Source organism: Lontra canadensis, unplaced genomic scaffold, assembly GCF_010015895.1.
Source record: "Lontra canadensis isolate GAN:19392208 unplaced genomic scaffold, GSC_riverotter_1.0 scaffold44, whole genome shotgun sequence".
Lineage (NCBI taxonomy): Eukaryota > Metazoa > Chordata > Mammalia > Carnivora > Mustelidae > Lontra > Lontra canadensis.
The window spans coordinates 2,302,455-2,315,658 of NW_022631038.1; the positions used below are offsets into that span (position 1 = coordinate 2,302,455).

General features: G+C 57.0%; 1 protein-coding gene across 4 annotated transcripts in view; it reads left to right on the forward strand.

The window, feature by feature from the left end:
* Window positions 1–5,795: 5,795 nt before the first annotated feature.
* MBP (myelin basic protein) overlaps window positions 5,796–13,204 on the forward strand; it is a 102,667-nt gene continuing 95,258 nt past the window's right edge. For 3 of the 4 annotated variants that reach the window (XM_032872200.1, XM_032872201.1, XM_032872204.1), the window contains exon 1: window positions 5,796–5,901. The gene's annotated coding sequence lies outside the window, so the exon portion shown is untranslated. The remainder of the gene's footprint in view (window positions 5,902–13,204) is intronic. The other variant, XM_032872203.1, reaches the window with a different exon arrangement.

A 13,204-nucleotide genomic window follows, 5' to 3' on the forward strand; every position in this document is an offset into this window, starting at 1 on the left:
GGCAAAGCCTGAAGCCCCAAGGCCACCAGCCACCCTGAGGGACAACGCAGAGAGATGCTCCCAGAGATGGAGCTGACTCTCAGGAATTCAGAGACTGGGGAGAGAAAAACCGGGTCCTGGTCATGGCATTGGATCTGCCGGGACACCCCCACACCCCCACACCTCAGCCACAGGGAGCAGACATTTTCCTTCTCCTTGAAACATGCACTGCACGGCGCTGGCTAGCCAAGCCAAGCCACCAGGGAAGACTGCTGCAGGAGAGAGGGAGATGGCAGGAACACGAAGGCTCAGGATGCTTCTCAGGCCTGTGTGGGCCCTGGGTGGTCAGTGAGATCCCGTTGGGGTGGACAGGACTCCAGAGTGGGCAGGCGAGGGGCGGGGCACAGGGGATGGGGCAGCAGCAGGAGGTGTGGATTTCTGTAATTAGAAAGGTCAGCTCTGAGGACCCAGGGTCTTCGGGAAGTGAAACATTTCTTCAACTCTGGCTTAGAAGAAACTGCTTTTCTTTGGGTAGACCTGATTGTATCTTAGGCTACCACAGAGAGATCACCGATGATCCCATACAGCCCGTGCTCATTTACATTCTTTTAATAGCCTGTGGTATGCATCCTGCCAAACAGAAGCAGACTCTATTTTCCTGACCCAAACCGACCTCCGAAGTTGTTGCTTTTGGTTGCCATAAGAACAGCTGTGTATGAATGTTCAATCCCAGAGACGCTAATGCAGATATGCAGATTAATTGAATAATGGTGGGGTCTCTCTCGTATCACTGATTAGTATCAAATATTTTAGAGTGTAATATAAGAAAAGTCACAAAGAATACGCACTCATTTCAGTGAAAACTCCCGGGTGTCGTTTACCCGGATGACACCTGTCATTAGCCAAGAACGTCACATACAAAATCATATCCTCATAACGGGTAGGGGAGAGTGTGTTACAGGACAGACTTGCCAGGGGCAAGGTTTCCTGGAGGCCAGGGGGATTCATAAAGTATGAAACAACCCCAGTCCCATCCCACTAGGATTGGGAAGAAACAAAGTCACAGGAACACGGGGTCCACAGGCCTGGAAGAGATGCACCCGGCGCTGGGCTCCCCCTGTTTAATGAGGGCGTCCACCTGCCAGGACCACAGACCACAGAGGGGCTGTTGGGTGCCTGTGCAGCCGAAACAGCAGGGTCTGTCCCCGACCCCCATACCTTGCTGCATTCCTAGTCTTCTGTTTCTTAAAAAGGGCTCCCAGATTTTATGAGGTTTGGGCCCCGCAAAACATGCACTGAAGAATGTAAGGAAAGGTTAAAGGAGAGACATTTACAGTCCTTGAGAAGCACTTTCAAACAGGAACATGGGCAGTTAAGGGCCCTTCTCTCCGGAAGGTTCCATCTGTGTTCAGACAGGCTGTCCTTTCCTCACATCCTGAAGAGTAGCTGCTCTCACCCGCCCCCCGTTGCTTCCCTCCGTTAGCGAACTCCCAGAAAGGAGGGTGGGCAGGCACTGTCTCAGACTGCCCCCAACTCCTGCCGGGATGTCACCTCGGTCTTGGTGAAGGTGACCCAAGGCCTGCCCAGGGCCCCAGGAGTGCCCACCGCAGGTGGGCCTCCTCCCAAGAGTCCTTGGCTGGCTCCTCCTCCCACCTGCCCCATCTATGATATCAGGTGGAGCTTCTGCAAATGACTCCTCCAAGCTCCCACCCAGATCCCCCCTCCATTAAACACACCCACTCAGTGTCCGCTCAGACACCAGAGGGGCGCGTCCGGGGGCGCTATGGACTCCTCCCTTGTCCGCGGCAAAGTCGCTCCTCCGGCAGCTCAGGCCCTCCTCGGAGTGTCCACAGGCTCGACCTCCCGTCTCTTTTCCTAACAGACTCCCTCCACTTCTCTCTCCCCCGGCCACAGTGGGCTCCTGGGATTCCCTGACCACTTAACTCCACCCACCCCAGGACCTTTACACTTGCCGTCCCCATTTCCTGGTACGCGCTCCTCCACCCCCACCGCCGAGACAGCTCCACGGCCTCCGTGGGCATTTGCAACCCCCCTTCCCGGTGTTGTTCTTTCCCTGGACTCCTCTTCACAAGGGTCAGGTCCTTATCTTCCTCGGGTAGCTGCTTACTCGGCCCTCCATCTGCCCGTGATGCTTCCGTCGGGGGAGCGCCGGCGCACAGAGCTGTGGGGTAGTCGCTGGGACAACGGGGACACGGAAGAGACGCGCGCCTGCCCGCCAGACCTTGCACTGTGGAGGCCATCCTTGAGGGGGCCCACGGGGGAGGGGCCGTGCGAGGAGGAATCCGCCCGCTGAGGGAAACACCCTACCCGCAGCCCGCTGCTAACCCAGCGTGTTATCTGGGCATCCCACTTGCCCTTAAAGACCCTTATCTCTCCCTCCCTCCTCAGACCACCCGGGCAGAAGCCTGCCTATCAGTGAGACCCCTCCCTCTCCCTCAGCGTCTCTCCCTGCTCTGCCTGTCCCAACGGGCTCTGCCTTCCGTCTGCCCTCCACGGAGGGACTGGTGTGGGTCTGCCACCAAATTCTGACTCTGGCCCTTTCCATAAACACGGCGAGTATCTCTCGTAGGCCTACGGTGCCAGGTGCCGTCCACATGCTTGCAATGCAGTCGTGACCGAGATGCGGGCCCCGAGATGTCTGCTCCCACTGTGCCCTCGTGCAGCCCAGACCCTGTGGGATACAGGAAGCAGATCTCACCCCACAGCCGCCTTGAGGACTCGGGGATGCATGGAAAGCCCTTATTGCTGGAATTGGCAAAGGCCCAAGCAGGATCTGCTAAGTATTACTGCCATGGTCTACGGAGGGCTCTGTCCATGCTAGTCTCTGCCACTAACCCAACCTCCCGAGTGGCGGAGACTACCGCCCTGAAGCTTCCTGGGCCACCAGCCCTCTGCTAGCTTGGGAAACCCCGCATCTCTGGGGTGGGATGGGGGTGTTCACCCCACTGCTTCTGCCTTGCTGCTGGCTCTGTCTCTCTCTTCTGCACCAGCCGGTTCCCCAAACCCCGCGGTCCCTCAGCCCTTTATGCCTCCAAGCTTGCTGGGGGGGCCGCCTGCCTGACCCCTTCACCAGGCCGCACACACTGGGGAGCACGCAGAGAGACCCCGGGTCTTCTCTGACCACTCCAGGTGCCCATGCAGCCGTGACTCTGCACACGGGCTGAGTGAGCTGGGGGAGGAATGCTGCGGGGACAGCCACAGTTGGGGAGGGAGTCTAGGGGTGCGGTATGGGGCTGTTGCCTGTGTGGCTGTGGTCTAGAGCTCTCAAGTGTTTCCTTGTCCACATGAGTTATTTTAATTGCCCTTTTGGAGTTCACGCCCCTCACCTACTGGTACTTGTGACCTGAGCAGGGTCTATCCACATATCAACGGGAATTTATGGTGAAACAGTCAACCTTCAACCCTATTCTGGTAAATTATCGGCTTTGCGAATATCACCGGCAAATTGTTCATTACAAACCACGATGAAAATGAAGTTCAGTCCTTGTCCAGCCAAAATATAATTACAAAGTTAAGTCTATTGATGAGGAAAACAAAGCAAACTCAAAAAGGCATGCAGTCCAGTCTCCTGACAATTATTAAGATTTATGTGTTTACTTCCTTTTGCTTGGGTCAGCTGTAGTTATCTCCACAGAACAACCGTCACTGAGTGTGTCCCACACTCAGCCGGACGTGCGGCTTGGCCCCTGCAGAGCGGTGGGGGCCGCCCTCACCATCTGCCGCCCGCGCAGGTCAGAGGGAATCGCAATCTCGATCTTGGAAATGTCAAAGAGGCCGTGAGGCATGGCTCATTTCTCCCTCCCTTGTCCAAAGACCCCTTTCAAGTGTATTCAGCAAAATGAACCTTTGTATTTTGTTAAGCTGTGTGGCCGTCTCCAGGTAAAACACGAGATAACGGCCCCCACCTCCACCTCCAGAGAGAGGGGACGGCCCCAGGACTGGGTCTTCCAAACGCCGATCCGTTGTTCTACTCAACAATCTTCCTGGCACGTATTTTGTTTGACGGATCCCCGAACGTGAGTCTGGGGACACTGTATCCCCACACAACAGGCACAGCAGGATTTTATAAATACTTTAAAAAGAGTTGTAACTGGCAAACCTGACATTTGCAGGGACGACAGCTGTCGTATGTGAATTTTCTATAAAGCACTGGAAATCAGCAGATGCAGCGTGGAGCGGAAGGTGAAGGACGCTGTTTCCGCGTGACCTGTGGGGCTCTCCACTGCCCAGCCTTCACTCAAGTCTTCAGTCAAGGGACCCCAGGCCCTCCACGGCCAACTCATCCCGGGAAGAAGCAAAGAGACATCTGTGGGGGGGGAGAAGGTCTTTGTGTTGCCGAAACAGGCACCCAGAAGAAGCCCAGTTTCTGGATGTCCCTGGCCTGACCTTTAAGAAGTCTGGGGCGGGGGGTGGGCAGTGAGAGCTGTGATGAGTGGTTTGAGGCAAGGAGCAGGGAGCCAGGAGCCTCCCGGGTTTGATTCACTGCCGTGTGCGCCCGTACTGTGTGTCTGACTCCCTTATTCCCACCCTGTTTATCCATTTCTGAAACAGAGGCAGAAAAAGTAGGCAGTTTGGCACAGCCAGCATCCCCTTTCCACGGCCCCTGCCGGCCCCCACGCAAGGTGGGGAACATCACGTTCTCTCCTCTCACCTGTCTCTCGTAAGGAAGGCATCCGGTTCAACACTTCGGTCGCCGCGGACGGATTTCTCGCAGAATCGTCCGCATCTGAGCGCGGCTGCTAGATCCCTGGGGAACATGAGGACAGCCGGCTGGGCGGGCAGCCCTGAAGCCGCAGACGGCTGGCCCAGGGGACAAGGGCTCCCTGCAACTTGCCAAGCACCGGACATCCCCCTTCTCCTAACATACACGATCACGTCCCCGCGGGCTCGGGGGAATCAGATTCGGTTCGCTGACCGGGAATCTGAATCAGGAAGGACGCCAGCATCTTGGCTCTCCCTCCTCCCTTCTGCTTTCCCACTGCCAGGAGGAGGCCAAGAATACAGGGAAAAGTCCACCCGACCACCAAATCCGTGTGTCCAGGTGACTAATGTCCAGACCGCAGGCTTCCTTTGCATGGGGAGGATGACACTGCCCACAAGCCAACAGAAGCTTGAGTGGGGCAGGACCCAGGGCTCGCCCTCCTCCCTGGGCATTTTCTGGTCTGCTTTGTGTGTGCCCTTTGCCTGCCTCCTCCGCGGAAACATGCGTTTTCCAGCTGAGAACCTGTTCCGGTGCCAGGATCCAAGCAAAGTTCATCACCTGGGGTACCCAAAGGCCGGGCTTGGCGGCCACGGGAGCGCTAACCCCGCCGCTGAACCGGGGATGGGGTGGATTCAGGCCAGCAGCCGAGCTCTGGACCCGAGTCCCCGTGCTGTGAAAAGGGACTGGGGAGTGGGGGAGACGTTATCTCAGGTCCCTCCCGGCGATGGCGGGTGGGGGTAGTTTCAGAGGTTAAGCCCCAGGAAAGGTTCAGAGAGCAGGGGTTCTGGGCGGCCAAATGCGGCCTCGCCCCGCTGGCGCCGACTCTGCGCCCCGGTCCCCACGCGTCCGCGGCCCTCCGTGTCCGCAGGCGGTCCCCGAGGTGGTCCGGGTGGCAGGCGGCGCGGGGCGGGGCGGCAGGTGGGCGGGCTCCGCTCGCAGCCGTGTTTACCTGGCTCGCAGGAAGCCGGGGCGGCGGGGGCGGGAGGCGGGGTGCGCGCCGGGCCCTGGAGCAGCCGCCCTCAGTCGCAGCCGCGCGCCAGCGAGGACGAGCCTCCGGCCCCGGCGGCCCCCGTCTCCCTCCCCGGAAGGCAGCGCCGGCAGCCAGCTCCGGGAGCCGGCTCCCCAAGAGTGGGGTCCGGGCTGCGGAGAGGCGGCCTGGGACCCCGCGGCGCCCTGGGCCTCGGAGCGGCGGACTCGAGGTGGGTGATCGCGGCGGGGGCGGGCGGGGCGGCCCCGGGCTTGGTGTGCGCGCCCCGGAGCGGGGGTCCCCGGCACTCTGGGCGGGACCCGGGACCCGGGGCTGCCCTGGGCAGCGGTGCAGGTGGCAGCCCGAGGCCTCCCTGCGAGTGGGTGGGCGCGGGCGTGGGCGCCGGTCTAGGGCGGCGGGCGCTGGAACCCGACGGGTTTTCAGGTGTGGCCTCCGGCCAGGCCCCGAGGCCAGGTCTCTGGAAGGGCGCGCGGCCTAGAGGTGGCGGTGGGGGTGGGGTTTAGGGGTGAGCGGTGAGGAAGGTCAAAAGAGGCCGCTCCTGGCGACATGGAGACGGGTGCTGGCGGCGAGCTGAAGGGCAGGCTGGGGGTCCCTGCCAGTTCTAAGTGCTTGCTAGTTCCACGCGCGGAGCCCCGCGGACGCCCCCGCACCCCACCCCGGAACGAAGCAAGTTTCTCTTTGATCACGGAGAGGGGGGGCGGCGACTGGAGACTCGCCTGGCTTCCGCCTTCGTCGGGCCTGTCCCAGCTCCAGCGCGCGCTGCCTGCGGCCGCTTGCTGAGGCCACCTGCACCCACCTGCACCCACCTGCAGTCCCCGGGGCCCACCTGCGGCCACCTGCGCGCCTGGCGCCTGTGACCTGGGGGCGGGAGCTCCGCCTGGGCCCGGCGCGGTGGGTGGTGGCCCCCACGATGTGTTCTCCCCTCACTGCGCTGACGCCCCTTGGCTCTGGGTCTCCTGGGATGCTTGGTGGCAGCTCCTGGTTTCTTTCAAGATCCCAGTTCGCCCTCAGTTTCACAAGGCAGAGTGAGGTTTACAAAATGTTTAAGTTTCTTCGGGGATCTCAGTAAGTCTCTGGCAGGAAATAGGCGCATTCTGGTTCCTGTTCTGTGTTTTCCAATTGCGGCAACGTGAGAATCAACAACGAGTGTGCCGTTCAGCTCCGCAGCTGTGGCAGGCGCATGAGGGGGCTAGGGTGTGCGCTGAGGGGTTTAAACATGGTTCAGGGGGGCCCCTGGCTGACCAAGGGGGGGACACCCACACTCGGCTGGAAGAAGTTTTTCAGAGGAAGCAAGGTGTCAGAGCACCCTAATACCTCTGGTTATTTGAGACTGTAACTCACCAGGGACCCGGACATTTTACAGACCATGGCCCACAGGTCAGGGGCCAGTGGGCATCAAGGCTCACTGGCAGGCCACCCGTGGGCGGTGGTGGAACCTGCTGGGACATCACTGCCTCGTGCGGGAGCTGGGGAGCCCAGACCAGAGCAGCCCTTCTTGAAGGGTGGCCCAGCGGACCTGCTGGAGGCCGTCGGCCTAACAACATGTTTCTACCACACAAGGAGAAGGGCCCAGTAGAAGATTTATGTTTTTAAGTGGAACAAACAAAAACCTGAAGGGAAGGAATCCAGTTAAAAGTGACAGTACAGTGCTGGTTAGCAAGATCTCTCAAGGATTTAGCTATTCTGAAATGACTGCTTTTATGAACTCAGGGTGGAACCGAAGCTATTTGGCTCAAATCCACTTTGGAAGTCTTTCTGATGTATCACGATTCTGCTCGAAGGTGAGACGGTGTAAGACAAGGTGCTTGCTCTGGGATTTGGCATTGACTTGCCCCGCAGGGGTTGGGAAGGTCGGGTCTTGCTGCCAGCGTCCCCGGTGGCAGTGAGTGCCTGGTGGCGGAGGATATCGGCAATTTTCTTGCCACTTGAACTTATAAACGTTAGTTGGATCACGTGGTCACCAAGAGTCTGGTGGGACAGCTCCACCTGTGGGCTGTGCACACTGCCCTTTTCAGCCGCAGCCCAGGCTGTCCCCTCCCCCTCCCCGAGCCCTTGGCACCACTCATCTTGTTCCCCAATTTCTGTAATTTCGTCATTTCGAGAATGCTGTATGAACGGAGTCTACAATACGCAGGCTTTCTCGATCGGCTTTTTTCACTAAGCGCCATTCTCCTGAGGTCCGTTCTCCTGAGTCTATGTTCTTTTTCATTCCTGAGCCGCGTTTCGCGGGATGCATGCATCACCATTCTGGGTTGGTTGTTTGTTTGTTTTAGCCATTCCCTCTTGGAAGGGCACTTGGATCGTTGCCAGCTTGGGGTTATTGTGAACACAGCTGAACGTCCTTGTACAGGTTTTGTGTGAGCACAGCTTTCATTTCTTTGGGAATGAATGCCCAAGAGTACAGTTGCTAAGTCATAGGGCAAGCACGTTTCATTTTGTGAAAACTACCGTCCTCTTTTCTAGAATGGCTGCACTGTTTTGCAAGGTGGGAGGGACCCAGGATGTGCACAACACCGACAGCGGCTGGCACCGCGGCCACTCTTTATTTTAGGTGTTCTACCATGAGATGTGTGGTGACATCGTGATTTTGATTTGCATCTCCTCATGGGGAATGACGTGGAAGATTCCCTGCGTGTGTCTGCCATCTGTGCACCCTCACAGTGCACAGCCTGTTCGTGTCCTTGCCCATGTTCTAGTTGGGCGTTTGGTCTCCATCGTTCTCCCTATGTTCCGGACGGTGGTCCCGTGGTTGGCAGTTATAATCTGGTAGTTGTCTTTCACCGTCTTTCCACAGGGTTGTTGGTAGAGAGAACGTTTTTCAACTTGACGAGATCTGTTATTAATTTTTTCCTTTCAGGGTTGAAATGGTGGGGGAGGGTGAGAACACTGCGTAGCCTGAGGTCCTGGAGATTTTTCTGCTGTTTTTTGTTTGTTTGCTTGTGTTCCTGCCGAGTGTAGTTTCGCATCTTACACCTAAGTCTGTTGTCCGTTGTTGAGTTCATCTGTATGTCAAGTGTGAGGTGTAGGTTGAGGGCTTTTCGTTTGGCTTTGATTTACTGTTGCCTATGAGTGTGTCGCTCCCGGGCTGTTGTCGAAAAGAAGGTCACTTCAGTCAAGCTGCCCTGCTCCTCTGTCAGAAGTCACTTCCGCACACTCGTGTGGGTCCGGTTCTGGGTTCTGGGTTCTGTTCCACCCATCTGGGTGTCTGTCCCGCCACTGGCACCACACCGGCTTGATATCCATAGCAGCACAGTAAACCTTCACAACGGGTAGAGCGAGTCCCCTTACTGTTTGTCTTACTGGAATCGTGGCGACTCCTCCGCGTCCGGCGTCTTTCCGCTCACAGGGTTAGAATAGGCTCCTTTAGGTCTGCATCTCTCAAGGGGATGTCGATTTCTTTTTAAAATTAATTCACTTTCCTGAAGAGTGAAGGGGTTAACGTTTTCCAAAAGAAAAGAAGAAAATAAGGTTTTATTCGTAAGTGGTTAAACAAATTTCATGTTTAGTTTTATAGTAGAGACGAATGTAAAAAATATACCAACAGGCACGTAAAGAGGAGAAAGAACATGGACAGATGGGCTCAGAGCGCAGAGGAGGACAGAGGCAGAAGGGAGACTTTCTCAGTGTCTGACGGCCTAGTTCATGGCCAGCATGGACATACACATACACTCTGATGCACACCCCCCACAATTCTGCACACGCACGCGCACACCTACTCACACCTGCACACACGCACACCTGTTCACACCTGGAGTCCATGAGGGTGGTCTTGGGGACATTGCTCCTTGACACCTTCGTCCTCAGAAGGTTAAAGCAGCACTTTGCACAAAAAGGACAACCACTCTGCTCCCCAAATGTTATTCTATTTGTTTTATTTTTAATTGCTTTATGAAGCAGTCCCCACACCCAGCATGGAGCCCATCGTCGGACTTGAACTCACAACCCTGAGATCAAGACCTGAGCCAAGATCAAGAGTCAGACACCACTGGGCCACCCAGGTGTCCCCCAAGTGTTATTTTAAATAAGGTTTAATCTTCTGAATTTCTCAACCCAGGAATTGATTTTTATGTGACACTGTTCTTTCATAATACGTGTGTTTTTAGGACATACATAAAATCCATTAAAGGCTTAGTTAATCTGCCCCTCTCCCGAGACAGATTTCTTTTCTAAAAGGACACAGACCAACTGAATAATGGTGCCCGCAGGGCCCTGGAGGGAGGCTGTGCATCCCTATGGGGAAGCCCAGCCATGTGCCTTCTCTGCAGTCCCTGTGCCCCACATCGAATCCAGCAGGGTTCGTCCCCAGAGAAGCCAGAGTTCTCTGGGGCGAGCAGGCCTGTCAAGTGGCACATCTAAGGTCTCAGACACAGGTCCCAAAACTCTGGTCCTTACAGCTCCCCAGAACTTACCTTCACAAGTCAGAGGCCCCGGATCAGGACAGGGCTGCCCTCACCCTCCCCAGCCTCCCTTGGCTGGTGCCCCCAGGGCCAGGCCTGTGATCTTGCCTTGTCCCCGCAGGCCACACGAGCACCTGGGGAGGGCCCAGAAACCAGGGGCCTTTGCAAAACAGCTCCTCTTGGAAAGAATTGGATAGGAAAACAGTCCAACTTTTCACCTGCAGGAACTCGAGAACATCTCTCTTGATGGCGATAGGACACCCCACCTCAGAACTCACACCGGCTTTGAAAAGGGGTCAGTGGCTCGTAGGTGGTGACAGGGAGGGTGTGTGATGGGGTGTCTCTGAGGCGAAGCCACAGCCTTCCTACAGGAAATGGGTTTCTGCTCTGAGCCCCTCGGCTGTTTTTCTTCAGGGCGAGATGCTTTTCCTTCATATGTATTGCAAAATCAAAAACACAAATATAGTTTAGGACATTTTATGAAATGTAGTGGTTTTTAACAGCATGTGGATTTTGATTATACAGAAATGAAGGCTTGGGTTTGGTTTCTGTCTCCCGGTTTTAAAACCATGTAGCAGACTGAGTAGTGTCGACGCTTGTTTTGTGAACAGACATGACTTGGTTGTACTTGGACGCTGGGTTTTGGTTTGATCTGCGGTCAACATTCAGTGCCGACCATCTTGACATCTGGGGACTGCGTGCACTCTGAGCGCCCTGCTGCTGGGGGCCCACGCTCGCTCATGGAGCCGTGTCCCACCCCGCAGCCCGCGGGGGGACAGAACCGTGGCCCACAGCTGTGCTGCCCTTCGGGACCTGGCTCCCTGTCCCCACCACCCCACGACTCCCCGTCCGTACCATCCCAGAGTTCCAGGCTGGAAGCCAGCAGGACAGTGACTTCTTGTGAGTGGGGCTCGCTGAGACATGGGCCCTATGGGTGTGACGTGTCTTCCTGCAGTGATGTTTTCTGAAATTCACATTTCAGAGAATGACTCCTCTGTATTGTAGTTACATAGGGTGAGGGTTTCATTTTTGTCAGAGGGGTACGTGAGCATGGTTGCCCTAGTGTTTTAAGTAAGGGCAGGGCCCCTGATGGCCGTGTCCACCACCAGATAGTCACCTTGCACATGTGGTGTCCCTGCCTCATGGGGTCAGGCGACATGGGACCACCCTGCACCCCAGGGTGCCGGCCCGCCACATCCTGCCCTCCCCTCCCATTAGGAATATCTCAATGCCGCCCCATCAGTGGGAGCGAGCAGCCAGGTACAAGCGCAGCTCCCGCAGCAGACACGCGAGGCCCTGCCCCATCAACCACCAGCCTAAACAGACAGAAGACTCCCTCCCCTGTAGTTTTCCCCCCGAGTCTGGTGGGAAACCTCGAGACAGAACGCACACAGAGAACCGTCTCCCTGGGTCTATTCTGATGGCTAGCAGGGGGCACAGGGGCCATGGGGGTACGAGGGCCATGGTGGCGGGCTACCAAAGTGTCTGCCACCGCCGGCCAGCCCGGCTCTGTGTCTTCTCGTGAGGCTGAGGGGCAGGGCCAACGCCTGTTTGCCCTTGGGTGGTCTGCCTACCACCTGCATCACTGCGTCCGGAATTCTTAGTAAATGCAGAGTCCCAGGCCCTGTTTCCAGCACAGCAGCCACAGTCTTGGGGACCGGGTGCATGAGCTCCCAAGTAAACTCCGAGCACCCCCACTCCTAGCGGAGGAGGGGCGGGTGACACCTGCGGGAGGGGGGCCGGGTGACGCGCGTGGGAGGGTGGTTTCATCTCCACGAGGTTATCCAGATGTACACACACGTGCTCACAGACATGTGTTTGAATAAGATCAACAAAATCTTGTGTTTCACTGATAAAATGACTTCATGGTGGAAGGCGGGACTCTGGGACGACGACATCCTACACGTTTATACTTTGATTGGTATCGTTCACGTCTGCCGTGCGTCCCGCTCTCAGAGAACAGCGGTGTCGCTCCATGAGTAAGCGGGAGCGCCTCTGACGGCGGCGCTCGGATTCTCCGTCCGTGTTCTCCTGCGCCGTCAGGACCTGACGTTCCCGCTGATCCTGCCGTGGGAGCAGAAGGCACGGCGCTGCACCGCGGGCTTCCCAGGCGCAGCCCGTGCATGAGGAGTTTTGAAATCCGCAGACTGGGGTGCGCGGAACACGCCGCTGCAGGTTCGCGGGCCCGCGGCGGTACAGCAGGTGCGGCTCTTGCCCCACGGGTTCCGCTGTGTGAGGAGGGGACTTGGAAGCACACAGATGGGTTTCCCGCCGCAAAGCCCCTGCCCTGCACACAGAGGGTGCACCACGGGGCTCCTGGAGAGCAGGACTGCTCCGCGGAGGGAGGAGACGAGGTCGTGCTGTGCAGAGGCGTCTGGACCCAGGGCGCTCCCCGGGCCTCCAACCTCCCGCTGCAGCCCCACGCCACTCCCCGTGGCCCCGTGGCCCGCTTCCTTATACGTCTGCCGATCCCGGACTGTCTCCGGGATGCCCTCCTTCCCTGCTCAGCTCTTAGCAGCGGGGCCTCCTATCCCTGGCTCGGAGCATCTTGCTGACGCGGAGCTTAAATGTTCCATCACACGTGTGCATCCTGGACACTGCAAGTGTGGCTTACGTGCCTTGGTGTCACTGGCATAGCGTGTGGGGCGCGTATCGGTAGCATCCGCAGCTGGTCGAGCTCTGCTGGTCCTGTTGCCGTCGTGCGAACACGCCAAGTCTGATCTTCCCCCGTCAGAAGAACGTCATACGTGATTCGTTCAGCTTACTGTGTTGCCTTGAAAGACCGGATAAATTAAAGCAGCAATTTAATAAAATAAATATGATACTAATATTTTAAAAACTAGGTTTCTGTGTGTGTGTGTGCATGTGTGTGCATTTACATATATGTGCGTGCGTGTGTATCTGTGTGCATGCGTGCGTGTGCATGTCAACATGCATTACATCTACGTGTGTGCATGTGTCTGCGCGTGTGTGTGCACCTATGCGTGCATGTGTGTGTCTGTGCATGTGTGTGCGTCTGCATGTGTGCATGTGTGTGCGGGGGGTGCACTGGGGGTGCCCTGGTTGTTTTTATTCTGGTTCCTTTGGTGTCTGAAGATGTAATAACCTTGGAAGGGC